The 23228-nt window shown below is 39.7% G+C and overlaps 1 protein-coding gene across 2 annotated transcripts in view; it reads left to right on the top strand.

The window, feature by feature from the left end:
• The first annotated feature begins 1887 nt into the window (after nucleotides 1-1887).
• NAALADL2 (N-acetylated alpha-linked acidic dipeptidase like 2) overlaps nucleotides 1888-23228 on the top strand; it is a 352306-nt gene continuing 330965 nt past the window's right edge. The window contains exon 1 of one of the 2 annotated variants that reach the window (XM_015871850.2): nucleotides 1888-1973. The gene's annotated coding sequence lies outside the window, so the exon portion shown is untranslated. Of the gene's footprint in view, nucleotides 1974-15379; nucleotides 15463-23228 lie in introns of those variants that run through there. The other variant, XM_015871851.2, reaches the window with a different exon arrangement.

The following is a 23228-nucleotide window of genomic DNA, read 5'->3' as shown; positions in this document are numbered from 1 at the left end:
CATATCCTGTCAGATCCTCTTTGCAAAGCAACGTACTGACACAACTCAGTACTACTGTAACATTTCATTTCCTCACCCTGCCTTCACATCTTCCTACTCACAGAGTTCCAGATATACCAAATAAATCAAGGGTATAAGAATTTATGGAACCCAAAGCAGCACTGATTTTTGGAATGACTTCATGATTGTATATGGGTACTAATAAAAGGCAAAGGTTCCCTGAAGCTGCAGGCTATAAAGTGTAGTGGAGCAATATGATTAAGACAGAGTTAAGCTGTATTAAACTTTGAAGTAAAAGACACTCCGTAGTGACACGTTAATAGATCCCAAGAAAGATTTGTTAATGGACTAAAAATTGAGAAGCTATTTGTAGGCAGTATTTAGGACAAAGAAAATCGTTATTTCTTTACAGCTGAGCTTTGCTTACGAATGAGCAGGACAAGGCAAGAGTGGTGGGTACAGGCAGGGATGCATGGCTGGGGCATTCAGCTGGGGCTGCACAGCACACTAGCACCTTACATTCCAAGTGCTCATGGCCTGGCACTGGGCACCCCTGGCCCAGTGTAAGACTATGCTGCTCAGTGACAAAGACCTTTGGTACGTCCCCTTAAGGATTTTACAATAGGCCAGGAAGTGCATGTGCCATACATAATTTGCACACTGACCTCTGCTGAAGAGAATGAAATTTTACTCACTTGAATTTTCTGTGGGTCTACAAAGGTGGTTTGGCATGTGATGGTCTCCTGAAAAACTTCTTCAAGTGTCTGAGCCACAGAGTGTCACAGTGTGCTTCCAAATTAGGACTTCTTTGCAATTAAAAGACGCTGAAGTTGGGCAACAGCTAAACATGAAATGTCTTCAAGGTCTGAACTTCGTAAGGACACAGAGTCCAGCAAAAAGAGCTTTGTCTGGCTGGTATGAGGTACTAAAAATTACCCCTATTACTACCTGAAAGTTTCTGTGATAGGGAAGAAATTGGTACTAAAAAGTGCATCTTGGCCTGGTATCATTCCTTTCCAAGCTGACATACCGGCAGCAACAAAAATAACCATCATCTGGAGCATGCTGCCTCTGAAAGGCAGAAACCACCAGAACGAGGATCGCTGTCTCCTCTAGGTCACAAAAGGTTGATTTATTCTTGCTGCATTATTATAAAAGGTATCATATATTTTATAACATGCTGAAAACAGTGGGGTGCTTCTACTTGTTCCATCCTATATTTCGGGCTCAACTTTATTTTTCAAATTAGATACTTTCGGTTTCTCTCAATATTAAAAAAAAAAAAGAGCAGAAGAAAATAAATCAAGCACCTCCAAATTAGTTCATCATCTCCTCTGCGAGTGGTCAGCGTTGCATCAGCCATCAAGCATTTCTAAGGTGAACTTTTATGCCGTGGCACTGAATTTCATGAATAAAATTTCTGTGATGATACCAGTGGTAAGAAATTAAGACCTCCTGTCTTAATTCACAGTCCTAGGGCCTGTGAGGCACCATGGCCTGGCAAGAATATACCAAATACAGAGCCTGGATGAGGATTTGCTCACTCATAGTGAAGTCTGGGCTCCTCTCAAGCCCTGGTGGCAGAGTGTTGAACCCCTGGGATCCCAAAGTGATGCTGGATCCTCTCATGTGACTGCAGCAAGTGTCTGACCAGAAGTTCAATACTAAGGTGCTGAGGTAGAAGCAGTTTGTTTTAGTCCCTGAGACTCAGCAGTCACAGCCAGGAAGCAGCAGGGAAATATGTACCAGCTGTACAGGGAGAGAAAGCTGGAGAAGCTTCCAGAACACAAAGGCAACACCACAGCTGTGGGAGTGAGGAGGTGGGCACAGGATAATGGGGCTGCAGCTGTGTGGTGATGATGTTCAGCTGTGTGTGGAGCTCACTGAAGTACAAAAGAGAGAGGTGAGCCTGCTGTCCTTAGATATAGAAGATCTCATCAAAGTAAGGATTGTTTGGCAGTGTTAAAAACAAGGTAGGATAGCATTTGTATGTTCTTTTTTTCTAATATTCCTGAATGCATACAAGCTGAGCTAGGAAGGCCTGTGGGAGAGGGTGTTTTTGCACTTTGCAGAGTGGCTGTTGGATTTCCTTCCCTCTTTTCTCTTATTCTTCATGTGTGTTAACAGTCAACACCTCCAGGAAGAGGTTCATGGGGGTAAGTTTCTATGCTGGGAAACAGACCTTGGAGGCCATGGGTTATGGCTGTGAGGTGTTACCTATTGTGTTGGGCTGCCTGGCAGTGTAGGACATGTGGGGCAGCACAGGGCTGCCATGATTCCAGGGGGGGCTGTTTTGTGTAGCAGAGTGAGGAAATGAGTCCTAAGAAGGAAAACTTTCAATACAGGAAGAAATGTCCTGTAAAAGAAGAATAATGTGTGTGCATGGATATCTAATGTTGGCCCTATGCATTAGACAAATACCCGAGTATTTACTTTCTTAAGTTATACAATTTTATTTACCTTTAATGATTCAAAGTGTACACTATATACTTTTGTGATGTGAGATGGAACCACCCTAGAGCTTTTTGTTTGTTTGTTAGCAGCTACAGGATATGTTTTTAGATAACATTAATAATTAGCAATTACACTGAAGGAATAGTACTTTTTTTTTCCTTGTGGGGGGATAGAGGAGGAAGTAGCATAATTTTTTTAATGTATAGCTTCTTTTGAGCTGAGTAAATCACAATATTCTGTATTTATCATTTATTTGTATTTTTTAAAAGGTGTGATAGAGAGAAAAGCCATTTAGCAAATCAAGAACAAAAACAAGATCTATGTTTTAAAAGCTGCAGGGAGTTGGAAGAAAATTGGCTCTTGTGATGAAGCATTATTCAGTCCATCACAAATGTGAACTCCAATTTTGCCCCTGAGGTGGAAAAAGTGATCTTGTTTTCCCTTCTATATAACCTTGGACTCTGCAGGATTTTCATGGTGTGCTCTGCTGTACCACTTTACAGTGCCCCTGACACAAGTAATGATTTGGTATATGCAAGCCTAGAGGGATGAATAGATGTTTGTTTGCAGAGTTAGGCAAGCAATTGGAGAAGAAGCAGGATGGTGCTGTTGTGCCATGTTTTGTTCTGGATCTCATCCATTTTCACTGTTCCTGAAGTCATGTTTAAAATATTAGGGAGTCATCCCAGCCTCTGCTTTGCCCCAGCATCACCTGTGTTCCAGGGCTCTCTGTGGTTGGGCCTGCCTCATGCTGCTTAGCATTGCTCTGAAGGTAGAGTGAGTCAGCTGTTAAATTAAAAATTGAAAGACCAAGTTGAGTCCAGTTGCTTGAATGGGTGTATTGCTATAAATCATTAATCAATATACCCCAAGATATGGGAAAGCGTGCACAGTGGGTTCCTTCCTGGGCAGGGCTTCAGCAAATTGTAGTTGCAATGTCCTGGAAGCAATGTGTTCTTCTGGAGGGCATGTAGAGTTAAAGGAGAGGGGGATATATTATAACAGCATCTCTTCAGTATTTCCTTTCTTTCATGCGCAGCTTATTATTACCTTTAATGTCACTGTGATGCATGAGAGTGGCTAAGAGTGATGCTGACTGTGTGCTGTAGAGGACAGAGCTTGGATTTTCCTCTTTGACTTTCCAGCCCTTCTTTCTGGTACAGAGCAAGATTATTTTCTTGCCTCTTCCTGTTCTTCTTCAGAGCACCCTAAGAATACTAACTGCATTCTTGTTTTACTGCGCTTTGCTGAGCACAGGGCTGCAAAATCCAGCTGGCACTTGTACAGAGATTCATATGGAAAACTAGCTTTTTCTTCTTAACCCTCTATATGACCATCCATTGTGTATTTTGAGATACAGATTATATTCTTGCATATATGATTATTTAATGTGAAAAAATATAGCTGCATATAGTTCCATAGTTTAGTCTGAGTAAAGACTGCATAGCTTGAAGACAGAGAGCAGATCTTGTCAAAATTTTAGCACTTTGTCTTGCAGAAGGAGGAGTAGGATAAGGTTTAGATGGAAGAAAAAAAATAATTCGAACAATATTTGGAGCAACAAAAAGAGCCAGAAGGAAATTAAATGTATTTCAGAGACACAGAAAGGAGAAAGAAAGCTGGCAAAGAAAATCCTTGTATCAAAGCTGTTTAAATAGCATTGTCTTAGAGCAGTAAGACTACTCTGCTTTCTCACATTTCTCTGCATGAGCTAACTTGACCCCAAGCCATTGTTTCCTATGGAAGTGGAATAACTTGATAGGCAGTGTGAGGCAGAATTATTTGAAGTCTTTCAGCATTGCTTCCTGTATCCAAAAAACAAACACAGACATCAGCATGTAAACAGGATGCTCAGCTGTAAACTAGAGCAAGATGTAGCTTGTTCTACATTCAGCTCTTTCAGAAATAATTCTGCTTTAGTAAATAAGGCATTCTGTATGTGTATCCTACTTTAACACATTTCAGATTGCTGTCAACAAACTGTAAGATTTTAGTGGAAGGTGTTTGTTAAATAACAAGTAAGGCAAACTGGATTTTCTAAGTCAGACCTTCTCTATTTGTGTTGATAAACTTCTGTACAGAATATGTCTTTTCCATATTTGAATAAACGCTACCAGGGATTTACTGCTCTATTTTCAAATGTGGCAGTTCTTATAGTCTTACAGTTGAGATACTGGGATAAAAAGGAGATGATTATAACAGTTCTTGCATCACATTACTGCTGTATTTTGTTAGTTTAAAATAGTTTTTTTGGGGGGGGTGGTTGTCTCACTGGCAAAAAACAACAATCAACAAACCCAAACACTGACCTATTTTTTTGTGTGTTTTCTTGTTTGTTTTGTTTGTTGGTTCAGTTTGTCTTAGAAGTCATAATTTGGGTACACAGAACTGCACCTCATAAAATAAAACCATGGCTCCCAGGGTATGCTGCAGTGCCTGAATACAGGGAAAATGTGATTCACTTGGCTTTATGGAGGACCTGGCAGCAGCCTCCCAGTGCCTTTGTGGAGGTTACTGAACAGGCAGAGGCAGGCTCTTCACAGCAGTGTATGGCAAGAGGTTGAGAAGTAATGGCTGTGGAACAAAAGAGGTTTAGGTTGGCTGTCAGGGAAAAACGTTCTCCTCATTAGTCTGGTTGAGTAGAATATAGCCAGAGACGTTGTAGAGTCTATATCTGTGGAGATTATCAAAACCCAACTGGGTAAAGCTCTGAGTGACGTGGTCTGACCCCAGAGCTGACCCTGCTTAGAACAGGAGAGTGGACTGCATACTTCCCAGTCCTTTCCAGTCCGTGTCATGTTGTGATCCTCTGATATGTGGAAGAATAGGGAACCCAGGCTAAAACTGAATGTGGAATACCCTAATTTAAGTTCCAAGGAGATAAGATGCTTTTAGTAAATATTTTTAATAACTTTTCTACATTAAACATTCTACCTTAAATGTTGCTTGTCTTACCCCCCCATCCTTCCTTTGCTTACTGTAAGGCAGACAAAAGTTTAGGTTCATTATCTAATAGTTTTAATCCAAAGTTCATACATCTATGCAAATATCCCTTTGACTCATCAGGGTATAGCAGCAGACATAGGAAATTGTAGACCAGGAACCTGGAGAATGTTTTCTTCTGACCTTGCAGGGAAGATGCTGCTCTTAGCAGTATGTAGATGGGAGGAATGTGGTAGGTACAAGACAACATGGTTACTTTTTGCTTTCTTAGAAATCAGATCTAGTTTACATAAACTACTGAAGTATTTCCAAGTATACTGTGGGATTGTAAGTCAGATGTTCTCTTCCTAACACTTGCTGCCAAGAACAAGTTGTAAACCGTGTTTATTTTTAACCTATCCAGATATCGTGTGTATTGTAATATGCATAACCTCTGCCATAGGTGTTCCATGTCTGGTCTCAGCAGCAAATGATGTTGATTGGGAGGTGAACTGCAAGTGTGTAAGGCAAGCTGGAAATAGAAGGCAAAGTGTTAATCAGAAAGGAAGGGCAGCTGCTTGTGATCCAACCTGCATCTTCCTCTGTGTTAATGATAGAGTTATAAAGGAGCTGATTGTCCCTCTTTGTCCCTAAACTGACTGCATCTTCAGATAGAGAAGCGTGAGGAGGTAAAATCAACAGGCTATGAAGCCTTGTTTCTTTGTTTTTCAGGTATGTGCACATATCACTGCTAACAGTGTGTGTTTAAGAGCTTGTAAGCACTTGGCCTCAGCACAGCTGGTTATAGTGAGACCAGACAAAGAGGCTCTTCGACTGATATTGATTTACCCTGGTTGGTGTCTTGGTGTAATTTGCACCTTGTCTGTACTAATAACATCTGAAGAGTGTTGACTTCCAGATTCTAGAAATGCAAGTGTTGCATTTGCCCCTGTAGTAGAGATCTCATGGATTTAAAATATTTGTTGGATGGTAGACGGTGGAAGCTGCACCTTAAAAGGCTGCAGCTTGTTTTGATGTGGGGCTGACTTTAGTATACAGAGAGTTTGAAAATAATAATGTTTTTCCAAGGATGTAAGACTAGTATATACCTTCTCCTAACTTTGCTCAGTTTATAAACATTATGTCTTCCTAGGGGCTAAGAAACAATATAAAAACTTAATCTGAGTTAATTAATACTAATCTGTTAGCAACACTTATCCTCTAGCAGAACACTAGTTATATCCCTGCAAGTGATAACTGCAAGAAACTGCTACTCATGCCCCAGCCTCTGCTGGTAATGGTTGCAGGAGCTCTGTGTGAATGGCAGGGTCAAACCAACTGCTTGAGTCCTACTGTGTCATCTGAATTCTATGTACTATTTACAAGCTGTTTAGACATGCGGAGTATATTGTTCTAAAGCATTTAATGCATAAAAGGAAACTGAATGTAGTCTGTCATTCAGAAAACATAAGGGCTTAACAAAAAGTGTGTTAATTTTATATTTTTCCTTATAGGCAACAACAGTGCTACTTTTGGTCTGTTGCACAGTCAGCTTTTTGCTGAACCAAAGAGTTGGATTTTCTGATAAATTATAAACATTTGCTGCTAAAGTTATTCTGCTAAATCTTGGTTTTTTTAAAAAAAAAAAAAAGTACAAATAAAGCTGCTTCTTCCTCAGTTCTCCTCTAATGACTTTGTTGGTCTAATAAAGTGATTAGTCCTCCTTATCTCAGCTAGGGATGCTGCTAAACGAAGTTCAAATACCTATCTTGCTGGGATTATCCTTCAGGCACAATTTAAATGACCCACCAGCAAATATATCTGCTTTAATGTGACATTTGTTGTCCTTGCTGCCTTTTTCTACTAGTTCTGTAAGTCATTCTATTTTTTTTTTTTCCTGAAACTACTTAAATGAGTCTTTTCATTTCTAGAAATGACAACCTTGTTGATAAGCCATTCATTATCTTTCACTGATGAACTCTAATTTCTATTATGCTTTGAAAGCCTTTTTATTTTTCTTTGGAAATATCCATTTATCATTGCCTCATGCCAAAGAAAAACCTGTCCACTCAGAGCAGAATTGTCTTGCTACATGCACTGGTGCTTGGTATGAATGCGTAACAAGCTATCTATCTGATGGCATCTTCAGTCTGCAAAGGTCATTTGTTCTACTTAGGTTACTGTCTTTGCACACTGCATGTTATGTTTTGCTTAAAACCTAATTTAATCACCCTTAGATTTCAAAGCTTTGGCTACAGGGAGTAAAACTCTTAATATCCCAAGATAATACTGACTGAAATGAGAATCAATGAAAGCACTAAACCACCCTTTCTGCCATCTGATAAGAGGCACTGAAGCAGTGCTACCTCTCTCAGATCTATTCTGGATCCCTTCTGCTTCCCAGTATTTCGTTTCTTTTTAAAATTTCATTCAGTTTAGTGTTTATGGTCTTTGCTCAGTACTTCACCCTTTACCCAGCGAAAAAGAAAAGCAAGATTTTTCTCACACAACTGCTGTGTGTTTCTCTTTACCGATCTCGGCTATGGATTTGTTTATCCTGATTAGAATTAAAGCCTGTGCACTGCCAGAACTAGTGCAAAGAGATCAAGTGGGATTCAAAGTCATGTGTTTTCATTTAAATTGCAATCACAGAAGTGTGTTGGAAATTAAAAGGTTTAATAACATATTCTTTTCTCTGGTCTGCATTAGGACAAGTAAATCGGGTACAGGCTGTGCTTAAAAGGAAGCCTCAGCTCTGGACAAACAGCCCTCCCTTGCTCCCCCCCTCCCCAATTTATCCACTTCAATCTGGATTTATTTATTTATTTTTAATTGTCATGACTTTCCTTTAGCTATATTCAATAAATGGAAAACAGTAATAGAAGCTGGTATGATTTTGATAAAATGTTGGTGTTGTCTTAGGTTTGCAGCTGTCCTTTCAGTCATCATAATATTTACTTCCTTTGTTAGAGTTTACTTGGGCATGTGTCTGGAAAACAGTTAAGAAATCCTGGCTACTAAATTGTAGAACAAACATTATTGCAAGGGTTTTTGTACTTGCTCATGTAAATGTTTCTCCTCTGAAACTGTAACTGTGATAGAGTATTAGTAGACATACTCCAGCCTATGCCAATCACCTGAAGCTACCGTTGAAATCAGGCAGTTTGCTATAGTCTTTCATTCCTGTATCCTACGTAGTCCTCTGACGTCAATGCAAATGAAGTTAACACACTGGGTTTTGTTTTGTTTTTAAGCTGTCAGAGGGTTCACCTTGATCCCTAACCTGGGCGCAGATTGAAAAGGAGCCTTCATGATGAATGCTCATGAAGGGCTACTATGTAACAGAGCCTGCTCTATTCTGGATACAACACAGGTGATGGGGGCAGAAAAGATCATAGAAACAGCACAGGGTGTACAGAAACCAGGTATCCTCAATTTTTGGGTACTTGGGTCTGAATTATGGCGGGCTCAGGCCTCCTGATAACAACAGGGTAAGAAATGTGCAAGCTTTTATAATGTGATTCAGAGGAGGAGCAAGGAAGAAACTGTGTGTGATGGTCTCTCCATGCAGAAGCTAATGCTTCTCTGGGGACCTGTAAAAGCTACAAGGTCTTGGAATGAAAATAGGTGTTGACCTGTTATCTTCACTTGAGTCTGCAGTGAAAGCAAGTTATATCAAGAACTTGCAATATAAACATATGCTTTTACCATATGGCTGGTGTTCAGAGCAGTATGGACAAGCTCCGTTCCCATCAATAGGAGGACTAATGGTTTGAGTTACTGTTTCACAGCACTTTCACTCAGGTCTCAGACTATAGGTCTATTGCTACAGTTAGAATAGATTTTAGCTCTCTTGTGTTTTTGCAGATGATATTTGATTTTTTTCACACCAGTCCCCTGGTGAGTGAAAAAAGTCCTTGATTCTGTTGATTTAAGTGAAAACTATAACACTGTTTTATCAGGGCTTTTTATTTTAATTAGCATGCTGTAGAGAGAGGATTAACATAATAAGTATAACCCCTACTTGTGTGTACCCGGTATTGTATAACGGGGGAGTTTGTGCCAAGCAAACAGGCAGGCCCTGCCTGAAAGAGCTTATATTCTAGTGGGACAAACAAAAATGCACAACAAATACAGAACAGCATATGGCCATCGCAGTTGGTCTTAAATAGGAAGAGATTAAATTCTTACATTTCTGCAACTTGTCCAAACAACCCAAGTGCCTCAGAATTGTTTCGATAACCTGTTTGGTTTCTTTCAATAGCTTCTCTCTTAATACTTTCCACTTCAGCATATTAGCATGAGAGTCATGCTAATATTAGAATATTCAGCAGGGATCTTTCTGAAACTTATACCTTTCCTCTTTGTTTTAGGATCTCTTGCAGTATATGCATATATATATATATATACATATATGTATATGTTTCAAGTCATATCTTAAGTAATATCTTTTCTTCACTGCTGAGATATTCTATGTGGTCATTTCATTCATATAGTTATTTAAATACCTCTGTAGGGAGGCACTGCACTACCTGTACTGTGGGCTTCAGAGATGCTCCTGATTGATCACTAGGTAAATCTTTCATTTGTTAGGACTTACTTGAATGCTTGGTTTTAGCTATTTAAAGAGTTATGAATAATAATCGTGAACTACATCAAGAGAACACTCGGGTGTCCTCTTTAAAAGTACATGAAACCTTGAAAAAGAAAATGTATGTCAAACAAACTTCTGGAGACCTCTATACATTTGGTTAAAAAAAAAAAAATTAATAATCCAAAAATGTTCACTTCTGTAGATAAGTAACAGCAGAAACAGTTGGACAACACCTCTTCATTCTTCTCCTACTTCCATGACAGCCAACTTGCTGGCACGAATCCTTCCCATACCTTGTAGGCTTCTTTTTACATCTTGTCAGAGATAAGATGATTGTGGAGAAAAACAATGATGATAGGTATCTATAATTATTTATGACTGATGAGCATATCTGACATTCTTTCCTGCTACCCACTGATATGTCTCCTAGATAGCAGAAGAGACAATTTCCTCTGCTGGCACAGTATATATTTTATGTTCAAGACGCTGCTTGCCGTGAGATGTTGGACAGGATTGCTATACCACAGTGTGAAAATATTAGTAAAAACAATGCATGTCTGGGGAAAAGTCTCTGTTAAACGTTTCTATCTTTCAAGTTGATACAGAATGAATAAAGAGAAAATGAGTCCCCTGTGATTGAGAGCTCTCTGCGATGTCAGTTTTTCATTTAATTCTGCAAGGGTGGGTAGAGCCTTTTTGAGTAAAGGCTACATATGCTTTCCCACTAATATGAGTGCTGGCAAGATCATTATTTTGAGTGTTAAAACATTAACATTAGCCTTTTTTTTTTTTTTAAACTTTTGTCTTAAGTTTGTCTTGATTCAACGCGTACTGGTATGTGTAAAATCAAAATTAAGCCCTATAGCAGGTTAGGTATTTTAATCAAAGCACTCTATACATTTGATTTTTAAGGTTCCTGAGCATTTTTAGAAATAGCAAACTAGTCTAAATAAGACTGAGGTCTTGGAGCTCAAATAACTATGAACAAGCTTTCAAATCTACAACTAACCCTCAGAACTACCTTTAACTGAGTGGCTTAAATGAAATACTGTTCTCTGGAAGGGTAAGAGGATGATATTTAGTTTAACTGCACTTTATTTGGTACTTCACAAAATGATCAGTTGTAGAACAATCATTAAAATCATAGGCTATATGCTACTGTCCTTTTGAAGCAAATTACACGTTGCAAGATATGTGGGTCTTTGTCTTTTATCACATCAAATGGAATATGCCTAAGCCACTGGGGTTTTTAGGTTCTTCCTCATTTTGCTAGGAGTGTTGCTCTTAAATAAGATGTTTTTATTTAATGTATAATAAAGGGACTTATGTTTATATTTATTTTAACTGCTGTTTTGCTTCAGTATGTTTTCTTGCTTCATACTGACTATAATGCAGTTAGTGATAAAATAAACCAGTTATATAAGTAGGTTTTTCTTCCTTCTCCTTGCAGTCCCTTCAAGTTATCTTTTGTGTTCAAAAACAACTGGAGGTCAGGTTGAGTGAAGAAACCCCATGATGAGTTAAATCATTGAGACCCAGAAAAGCCTAGAGCACTAAAGCCTGTGGTGTTCCTCTTCCATTTGGAACAAATTACCTATCCCAGCTTCAAACCTCAATGGGGGTGAATTTAAATTGTTTTTTTATTTAGCCTTAATGTTGTGTTAGCTACCCTACCTGCGCTTCGAGTATTTGCTGCAAGCGTGAGCCCTGCAGGTTGCCAAATGACCAGTTCCAATGCAGTATCCACCATTCTTTTTCTAGTTTTATTGTGTTAGCCACCCTAGATTAGAAGCCAAATGGTGTGTTGAACACAAAAGGGAGAAACCTGGGCAGGGGGGAGGTCTGCCTGGAGAAGGGCAATGCATGTATCTCATGGTAAAAAGGCATAAGAGGATCTGAAACAGCTGGGCTTTGGTGGAAAACTGGATAGCTGAAAAAGAGGTTATATTCTATGAGCAAGATTAAAGGAAATTAAATTGCAGGATTAAGGCTCAGGTTTTGCAGTCTCATTTTCTGTTTCAATTCACAAACACCTTCTAAAACCCACCAGTGACGTGATTATTCTTTAAATAATTAAAAAAGCAGGAGGCAGGTTTTCAATGCTTAGGATTACATACGCATAATAAAGAACTCTAGCAAGTTAGTGTGATACACGTAATATCTTAATCCTTTCGAAACTATTCCTGCTTGTGGACTTCACAGGCAGAGAATGCTCAGCTGTTGTGGCTTTGTAGTGTACATTTCTAAATTCATTGTTTAAAAGTTCAGTTCCAAGGTTTCTATGTCTAAAATGACCACTCTCTGTAGCTGTGTTGTCTGTACATTTCATTAATTTTCTTGCTGAAACATGGGTTAGTTTTGTAAAATAGATATATCCAATTAATTCCTCAGTATAAAAAGCAGAGACTGAGCATAAAGATGACTAAGTGAAGTTTTTGACCTCACTTTCTTTGGTAGATGTTTTAATAGTATCTAAGCTCTTGCTTACTCAGGTGGATTTTCTTTAAGTGTAGATAGGAAAGATGGTATTCTAAGCTTGTGTTGCTCTCACTAGCTTCCCTGATTAAATCCTTCAGGAGTGGACAGTTAGGAGCAGGACCACAGCTCCCTCTACCACCTTTAAAATTGGTTGGAGGGCCCTCATCCTGCTTTGAGAAGAAACCATCCTGATCCAAGCGAGGATTTGGGAACATCTACTTTCCTAGAGTCAGTCCATAAGTATGTGAACCATGTAGATTTTTTTTTTATTTTTTTTAATCGTTCGTAAGCTGAACTACTTTATGAATGAGGCGTTAATATTGGTACCTCTGCTTTTAATGAGACCCGAAAAAGCTTCCTGTAATGCAGCCACAAGATGGCACTTGAGCTGCACGTAACTACCTGAGCTGGGTCACTTAACAGGCTGGTTTTAAAAAGACAAAACAAAAACACAGCACCCAACGCAACAGAATCTAACCAACTTTACTTTGTAGAACATAAACAAGCTTGTTTGTGAACAGCAATTTTAATTTAGGAGATTAAACTACCAAAAACTTTCTTTAATTTTAGCTTTTTTGTAAAGCACTAAGTCCACCTCTGTCTGATACAGGATCTCAGGACTGATTAATATCTTCAGTTGGTGAAATCTTTTAAGCTTAACATTGAAATTTTCCACATTTCCAAAATCATTTCCTATTTACCTAAGATACATTTGATATGGAAAAATGCTTGTATATACTCGAGTGTTGTATGTGCGTGCCATCATCAAGCATTATTTTCTTCCAGCAAAGACGAGAGGAAGATTTAAGTTAATATTTGACTGTCTTCATGTTCCTTTCTAGTCGTGTTACATTAAGATTTTGGAAAACATAGTTGTCTAGAGGTTTCTGTTTGTTTTAATTCATAGCATAAATCTATTTCTGTTTTCTCTGATGCTGGGGCAGCGTTTGCCACTTTGTGATTCATTTTTTGGAGTGTGTGGCCCTGATTCATTAATAAAAAATGTTCGTTTCCTTGCCAGCAGACTCAATTTTCTCTCTTTTGGCTGCACTATAGAAAGAAAACACTTTCTTCTCCCAGTGCCTGTAATCAAGGCAATCCTGTGCAAAAATGTTGGAGGAAGGGAGAAGCTGTCAGTATGGCAGCAGGAGGATAAGAATTTGGACAGCTGAGCTCACCTGGGTCTGGGAAAAGTGTAATGAACCATTAGATTGGAGTGACTTTCTGCTGTTGCTAAGAGTAATTAAGAAGCCTGTCTAGCAATATTTGAATAAGATGCAGTGAAAGCATCAGATTCCCAGCAGTGATTACCTGTTGTTTGGACCCTTGTGTTAAAGCAGTGTGGGCCAAGAGCTGGCACACTGAATTAGTGTAACGAACAACTTGTTGCTGTGTCAGCCCATACTACTCCTGTACACTGCACTGACTACAGTCCTCCTCCTGGGAGGAGGAACACTGTAGTAGTGGACAATCAATTTTGATTTCTCAGACTTTCAGACAGAATGGAAACAATTCTTAAGCTATGTGGCACAGGGAAGTCTGTGCTTAGGGTGTGACTAATAAAGTCAGTATGTGTACATAGATATGTGTGTATACAACCTATTGGTGCCTAAGAGAAGGAGATATGAAGAAGGAGAGTAACATCATACAGAAGAGAAAATAGTAAATATAAACTGAAGAATCAGGCACTGTGTGAATTTGTTTGTTAAATGCTTGATAGGTTTCTGGTCCTTAGGGCAAGAAAGGTAAAGCTCAAGTTACAAAGTTGCAGTTGTTTTACTTCTTAACGTTGGAAAAAGTGCTTTATTAATGAGGATTTGTATATTAGTTCACCTGCTCCTCAGTGATTTGCGTTGCTTGGTGCTTTCTGAAATTGCTTTCTGAGCCATAGCACTCCAATCAGACTTTCCTATAAATACTTTATTAACAGAAGCTGCTTCTGCTACAAACACCTGAAATCTGCTTTTTTTTCTTACTGGTATTCATACCATATGGCCATAGGCATGGGAGACTTCTGAAAGACTGTTTGTACCTTCTCTGCAGTAGTTGTTAAGATGTTTTCTTTCTTTTTTTTCTTTCTTTTCTTTTTGTTCTTCCTTAAGAGTAGCTCTTTCAGTATCCAACAGGGAAAACATCTGATCTGAGGGTTTTGGTTGTTTCTTCATCTATGGGTGGGGATATACCATAAATGTCATTCTGGGAAGTGCTGCTTGACACCATTTCCCTTTATAAAATGAACATTTATTTCTATTGCTAATTCTCTTAGGGTAAACAATACAAACCCTGTCTGCAGACAGTGAAATTTAACAGGCTGTTAGTTCTCCTGCTTTTGAGGACAGCTGAGCTCTGGAGCTTGGATAGCTGTATCCTGGATTACAGGACAAATGGTAGATTTAGGTGAGAGTGAACAGCAAAATGCTCCCAAGCAGAACTAAGTCATTAATCTGTATTGAAGTAACTCCTTTTTATGAGGAGGCAGTATTGTAAGGAGGCTGTGCTCAAGATCAGAGTTTACCTATGGACATTAAGAAGCTTTGTGTGTGTGATATAATTACTGCAGTTCAAACACCTGCAGACCTGTGTATGGGGAAACCGTGCCAGGCTCCCCAAATCAAACACAGAGCAGCAGGGTGACCTGCCTGCTGGTTCTGTGCAACCTATGAACGCAGAGCCTCGCAACACAGATGGGACACGGTTCTATTTGTCCAATGTGATGTTCTATATCCCGAGGCAGGGAAAATGTTGCTCTCTGCAGGGTGAGAGCACTTTCAGGCCCTGCACCTTGGATGTGACAAGTTGCAGGTGCCCACATCCAGCACAAACATTCCTATGCTTTTCTTTCCTTTAGTTACCCGGGACTGGCCCCCTCCGCTCCCAGGGTCGCCCCGCACAGCAGCGAGGCGCAGCGCTCCCACCCGCAGGAGGCTCCGCACCGCTGCCCGCTTTACGGCTGCTGAAAACATCCCTCGGCCAGCTCGGGGCAGCCGTACGGCGGCGGGGCAGCCGGCGGGCAGGTAAAGGGGACGGGAGGAGGAGGAAGGGGAGGGAAGGCTGCTGGGGTGAGCGTGCGGGTCGCTGCTCCTCCGGGATCAGCATCCCCCCTACCCGCAGAGCCCGAAGGAGGTCGGGCTGCGGAGCGCGGCTGTCAGCCCCGGGAGAACTTTAGTGGAAGGAAGGCAGCTCTGTTAAAGAGAGGGTGCCGGGGAACAGCACGCTCGGAAGTGGGTAAAGAAAGAGCCCCCGGAGGGCTCCGCGTGGCGCCGAGGTGAGCCCCGCTGTAGGGCATGGGGAAGCAAGGGCTGCGCTTCCACCCAGCGGTGTCACTGCGTTTGTCTCGTGGAAATGAGGTGCGAGTGTGGGCACTGCTGCCCCAGTTAGGAATTGAACGTGTGCTTGGATCCTCGAGGTTGTAAGCACTAGAAAACAACGAGCCAGGACTGTGCAACAGCGTGGTAACTTTCTGGGAGCCATCAGAACAATGAAAGGCTTTACAACGTGCTTCCCCATCCTTCGTTTTGTGCCCAGTGCTGTGTGTGCTTAGGTTATCTCAGTGAGTAATTACATTATCTCAATGAGTAATTTCATGAACGTAGTAATTTCTTTGCTTTCAGTCAGGTTAGATATTAGGAGATTGTTTTTTTTTCCCCTCAGAAATAGCTGTGCAGTGGCACAGATGCCCTGGCAGTGGTGTGGGACCATCCCTGAGGTAGTTTGGAGCCATGGGGATGTGGCCTTAAGGTACATGGGCAGTGGGCATGGTGGTTGGACCTGGGGATCTTAGAGGTCTTTCTCAGTCATAACAATTCTAATAGAGAATAATGATATTGGCTGTTCAGCAGCACCATCTGCAGCGCCTGGGTTCCTCCATGCGTGTGAAGCTCTTGGCTCCATTAGGGTTCTGTATGGTAAGCCTACCTCTGAGGCCTTGGGATGGCTTCCAAATGGTAGTTAAAAAGGATCTGACACTTGTGAGCAGTGCTGAGCCATCCTGCTGACTTCAGGGGGAATTTCCAATGCTGAGTCATCTAGACAAAAATATTTAGAAAACATATAAAGACTTTAGATTCTATCCTAATAGGAGCAGCCTGTATCACGTTGCCTTATTTATTATTTGATACATAGTTCTTGCATTTACGGGCAAATTTACTTGTTCAGTGGTTAGCGTATGGAAAGCATTAGAAATGCTAACAGTGCCAACATCCTGTATATCAAGCAATGCTATATGTATTTTTAGAATCTTAATCTAAAGATCTCTCTATATGAGTCCCAATGCATCAGTTAATCCAGCATTTATCTCCGGGATGACAAAATGGAGCCTAAGGAGTGCCCTCTGATTTTTAGTCTTGGGTTGCATTCCCAGCATGTGTCTGAACTATATGTTAATTACCATGAAGCTGAGAGTTGATCACTTGAAACAAGACAAAGAATGGGCTTTTGTAGCAGAACTTTTGCAGTTTTATATAGCTGTATTTTTTATTTTTTAAGTCTGAGTTATGCTTATTTTTCCTTTAAAAATAATAAAAATCCTACAGAAATTATTTTATTGGAGTTTCAGCAGTTTTACTGTCTTATCTAAAGCTCTGAGTTTTATTTCTTAACTTTACAGTATTAATATTACAGAACAACTTCAGTTGTGGAAGATGTTAGTGAGACTAACCAGGCTGCTTTGCTGGGTAATGATGCAATGCTTCCTCTTGGACTAGTAGGAGGCTCTTTTGTTAGGTTTAAGGATATTGGTCCAGAGCATCAATCTGAAGCAGGAAAAGGGGTTAAGTAGTAAACGTTGTCAGAACTGTCCATATTAGAAACAAACAAACAGTTGATGTGAATGTCACAAGCTGCACGCTTGTTTGGTAGCAGCTCTCAAATAGTCATGCCATATCATATGACTTCCCACTCTGTTAACCTTCATAGCCAATGTTTTGCCTTGTCACTTCATGTGGTACACACCAGCATTATTTTTTTCCCCTTCTTAAATAACCTCTAGGCATGAATGCAAAGTAGAAGAGAACAGACCATGTAAAGTGCTGTATATATATTTTTTTTCTACCATAATAAACAAATTTCTTTCCAAAGAGTGGTGCACATGTAACCCTCCAGGGAATGTACTCTGTAGATCTTCATTACAGTTAATCTGTTCAAATAGGCATCATCTAAAAGTTCAAACTTTTTCTTTAGCTGTGGAGCTCGTGCTTTAAATATTCTTTGCCTGGCCAAGATAGCATTTTTGTGGTTAGAACATATTTTATTTATTTATTTATTTTTATTTATTTTCCACACAGTATCAGTGCTTAATCTGTTTTTAACCCTACTATGATGTTTTATTTGGTGCTTATGCACACATGGGCATAAACATACATGTATGTGCAATCTGTTTATCAGGACTATGCAATGTAATATATTGAAGCCGTTGATAGATGGCTCTGGAAGTGCAGTGTCACAGAGTTGGGATCCCTGTGAGTCACATGCCTGTGCAGATCCCTCTTTGATTTGCTGTTCTGTAAATCAAGGCTCACAACGCCTGCCTGAAGACAGGAGTAATTAATCACATTGAAATCCGGAGTAAGCTCTAATTGTGGAATACGGAACAGATATTGAATGTTTATCTTTAACATACTGATGATATTTAACAGGAAAAACCAATACCTTCCCCTCCCCTTAATTTTCTTTAATGGCTTTCATGTGCATTAACTGCATTGCCCGGGCGATCGATAGTGCTGTTAGAATCGGGTGTGGAAATCCTCTCAGTAGTGAAGTATGTATCGTCTTGTCAGTAACTCTGTAATGTGTTTTCACAGTTAAAAGCAAGGGCTGGTGGAGCCGTGGAAACTTTGTTGCGACTCAAATATTCATCTGCTGCTTATGTCAGTAGCGTATGTGGCTGGGCAGGGAACTAGGAGAGGCCTTTTGTTGTTGTCCCGTGTCTATATGGTCTCTGTGAAGCAAAAATCCACTCAGCATCTCACAGCCCTGGCCAAGTGCAGGAGAACGCTGTTACCATTAACCATCTATTAAGGATCTGTTGGTCAGCTGGAGTTTTGGAGTGAAAGAAGCAATGCGAACTTGAATACCTGAAGTCAAAAAGTAACTAAATGAAGTTTTGTGAACTGAGTTTGTTACGGTTTCTTTATAAATGTTCTGGCAGTTCTGTGAGAACATGAGCAGCACAGAACATATACAGAAGCCACAGACAAATGTGAGAATATACCGATATTAGTTTATTGCTTGGTTTGAAGACAACATCCTAACTTTATTGATGAGCTTTTTGCTTTTAACTCGGATTGGTTAACTCTGCACTCTGTGCTACTAAGTGGGGCATTTCTCCCTTACATAAAGCACCAGGATTCGGCCACCACTGTTAGTCTGTGGTTTCTGCTTGAAAATAAAAGGGAAATGCCATCCATACATATGCGTGTGGGGAAAGAAATTGAGGTTGAGTTGTCAGGGTTGTTGGGTTGGTTCCATTGTTCTCTTTTGTTTTTGAGATTTTCAGTTTGCTAATTTCCATGAAAATAGGATTAATTTATGGGAGATTTTGAGAGAGACTGAATATCCAAGCTGTATGAGACTGAGCAGAAAACCCACAGCATCTCCCTATGTGACATTAATGATATTGCTCTAGCAATCCTCTCTCGGTTTTGGGTGTTCAGACTTCAAGGTGGAAGTTAAAGTCAAAGAATTCAGAGATGAACTGCAAGAATGAAGAAAGGCTGAAAATAGTTCCAGAGGGAGAAATTCCAAGAGCTCAGTATGTTAAATATTATTAAAGAGTAAGACAAGGAGAGCTTTGATTGGAATGTTTAAGTGCATGCATTGTGAACAGGAATTCTATGATAAAGCAGAAAGTGATGGTATAGCAAGATCCAGTGACTGAAATGAGCCAGGTGCACTGGCAGTAGAAGTAAAAAACGCATCTTCAGCAATGAAGATAATTTACGGAGAAGCATTCATCAATAGGAAATTTTAAATGTGGTATTTTTCCTTTAAGATCTACCTAAATAGAAATTAACTGGGGGCTGATGACTGTGTCCTGGAGAACTCAAGGTGGATCATTGTAGTGAGCTTTGCATGTTTTAATACATGAATCAGTGTTTAAATACATTTGTATGGTTCTTTATTAACACAGGTTACCCTTTAAATTAACAGAGCTGATAATCAACTCAAGACATAAAATGTCTATAATAAATGGAGACAGTGGACCTACTTGCTTAAGATGTCTGTACTCCAGATTGAACGCCACTAAATCGCGTTTGCAACAAAATCCTTTGGCAGAGGAAAGATCTCATTACAGTCAGTTCTGTGTTAGTCAGTCCTGGATGTTGGCTAGTGGTAGATGAGCATGCCTGGTGCTGTGATTCTTTAAAAGCATGAAAGTACAATGGATATAATGATGGTTGAAGTCCAGAATCTGAAAGAAATGTGAAGTAAAAAATTGAGCTGTCATGGAGTCGTTCTCATAGAAGAGAGCACTCAGGCTGCTTTAGAAAGCTGCTGAGTACAACAGGCTGGATCACAGACAAGCCTGCTGTGTATGTGGGGAGGAAATTATTGCAGGGAGGGATTTGCAGATCCTGCAGAGAATTCAGGAATATCTGTATTATAATGCAGTAGCTCCTGCAGTGAAGAACTGGCAGGAATGTTCTGCAGTTTTCAGTTTGCTCAGTTTTATGTGCCTTCAGCAGAGGATACGTTCAGGTCTTTGGCTTAGTTGTATCCTAGGCAGCATGGGGAGAAATAAAAGAATTGTAAATCAGAATAGTGAAACCTCCTTCTGATGCTGAAGTTTGGCAGGAAGAGGTGAAGTGCAAGTCAGATGAGACTTATGTTCTGTACGGACTGCAGCTTCTGGGAGAAGATCTCAGGAACCAGCTTTCAATACAATAAGAGCATTGTCAAAATAAATTAAAAGGACCCAAGCCAACCCACATCGTTCAGTAAGACTTGTCTTTTTGCATAATACCCTGAAGACGTTGAAGCAATGGCCAGAAGTCTGATTAGGAGAGCAAGATCTGCTTCAGCAACTCATATATGTGATGGGGACCAGTTGTAATACTGCAACAGATTAGAGCAGGGTGGTATTTGAAAGGAATTTTGAGAATCTAAGGTGACTGAGCCAACAAACTGTCACTTAGTAATAAGAAACTGTGCTGTGGAAAGTAGTTAATGGTGTAAAAACCAATGCAAGATAGAGGTATGAAGTACTGCCGAGGAAATAAAAAGGAGCATTTTACAGAAAATTCTGTGTGAATGCACATGCAGGGCAGAGAGAGATGTTTGCCCATGTGCTGTTTTTGTCTTTACTAATTGCAGACAGTAGTACATGTATTCATATTTTCCTTCGGTCCTGTTTTTATTTTTATATTATTTCTCATCTTGGGTGTATATTTTGGCATTTTATTTTCTAAGTAGCTCTGCACAGACCTGATTTAACCCACTGTGTAGTAAGTTCTATGTTAGAGGTGGCCTAAATTTATTGTACAAAGGGAGATGTCTTTGTAATTACCTTAAAACAAAACAAAACACCTATGAAAGAAAGGAATCTTTTAATGCACTGAGTGCCAGTTGATGTAGGCTGAGTTTGGGGTTCTGGAAGGGTTGACTTCTTTAAAGCCAAAATGAGAAGTGTCTGTGTTAAGTGACGGGTGAGAAATTCTTAAAAAAATATATTTGAAGAAAACCACCTTTATATCAGCAATTTCCAAGTAGGCTTGGGTGTATTTATCTACCATTATGGTTCTTATGTTACAGATGAATATGCTAAGTGCTATTCAGGATTATTTGGCCATATGTTCCTGTTTTTATGGAACTTCATTTTGTGGGCTCCTTATATAAATAAAATTATTCTCTTCATGATGGCATGTTTTAAGAGGAAGAGGAAAAAAGTGTTGTTTCAAATGTTATACCTTTTGCAAAGAGCAGATGGTGTTTGTGTGTGGGGCCTCAAGTAAATTTTAAACTTTGAAGATACTATTTTCTTCCAGATTGTTTAAGGGAAATTAGTGTTTCTAGCTCTTCTGGAGTATACCAGGTTATATTACACCTGATGTCAAGTGTGTTTTTAACACCAGTGAAGGTGTGGAATTATGTCCTTGGGAGCTTTATTTCTGTGCATTTGTGTGACACGGATTTGTATCTAAGTGCAGACAAGGCTTGCTTGCTTGAAGCATGTTGTACTCTTGCAAAATGGGACTGAGGTATGGCTGATTGATCTGATGTTTACTGGATTTCCATTATTGCCCCTTTGGAAGATGGATATAATGCTTCTGCGAGTCTTTGAGACCTTCAGCTTCCACAACTTTGCAAAGCTGATAAAGGCAGGGCAGTCTCTTGATGACAGCAGTCATCTCCTTCAACACCTTTGGATACATCCCCACTACTGTCATAATTAGTTCTCTACTATCTATTTGACAGCCTTTGTGAGGAGTAAATCTGACATTTACCAATGATTTTTTTTCCTTCTTTTTAAAGTCATTAATTTTCCTATATGTCTCTTAATGTGAAATTTGAAAGCCACTGGTCATGCTAATTGTTAGGAAAGAGACAATCTGGCTGTGAAGTCTCGGAGGAATTCATAGATGGGAAGTGTGGGCTGCATCAAAACATCACATTAGTAAACATGCTTTTTTTTTTTTTAAGTGTCTGCTAGCAGATTTACATTTCTGAATCACAAACATCATGGTGGGTGAAAGTAAGGACAGGGATTTACGTGGTGTTGCTATCTAAACTAGTTTCAGTGTTCCTTTGTTCAGTTTGGTTGATGTGGTGCGTATGTCGCTTTGTTATTGGGTTTTTTTCTTTGATCAACTGTACTTGGGCACATTTAAAAACACATTTTCTTTTTAGTGGATTGCTTTAAGTAGCTTGCTTTTAGAGCTGTTTAAGCAGGAACAAATCCATGTGAACTCTTCCATGGAGACTTTTTTTGCATTAATACTTGCAAGAGCAACTAAAGGGGAGTAAAAAACTGTTGTAGATACACACTTCATGACTATAACAAGTAAAGGATTACAACCGGGACTCAGAGAATATTGTAATCATCCTGTTGCTACTGACTATTGCTGTGGGAACCATTGCAGAGCATCTACAGTATGAAGGAACTACCTATAAGCAGGAAATGGGAACCTCTGGGATCATTTATAAAAGTAAAATGTACTGTGCCTCTGGCTAGGATAGTGGGCTGAATCCCATTAAAATATTGGTGGGTTCTCATGTTCAGAGGTGTCTGGGAATACCAGAGCTAGAGAATGATTGACATAGAAAAGAGATGCAACAGCTTGATCTTTTAAAGGAGAGAGCTATGATGCTGAGAGCTGCCTTCAGCATTCTGTGAGTGGTACAGTGAATCAGCTGAAATTAGAAGGGGCTGATTAAAGGGGAAGATACTTAGGCAGTGTCAGAAAGGCACCTCTGAACTTTTAGTGATTTAAGTAGTGAGTCATTCAGGTGTAAGTGGGGCAATCTGAAAAGCTTGTATTCCTGTTCCATCTTTTTGAGACTAAGCATATTTTTCAAAGACAGTATCTATGCCTAAGACTAAGTTCTGTACTTTTGTGTTTAGTCTCACTTGTTTCTAATTGTAGATAGCATTTCCAGTTGTATATGTACTGAGAAGCCAAGCCTTTTTTTCCTTCTGGATGCTTGGTGTGATTGAGGTTTGAAGTCTAATTTTGTCTATGTTCAACAGAGACACTTCTTGTTCTTTTTTTTGGTTGAAAGGAGCTAATTAATGACACTTCTGGAAAGATGAGATAGAAGTGCTACCAAAAAAAAGAGGGGAAAA

The sequence above is a fragment of the Coturnix japonica genome, chromosome 9 (assembly GCF_001577835.2).
Source record: "Coturnix japonica isolate 7356 chromosome 9, Coturnix japonica 2.1, whole genome shotgun sequence".
In the NCBI taxonomy this organism is placed as follows: Eukaryota; Metazoa; Chordata; class Aves; order Galliformes; family Phasianidae; genus Coturnix; species Coturnix japonica.
This window is presented reverse-complemented; position numbering and strand designations above follow the sequence as displayed.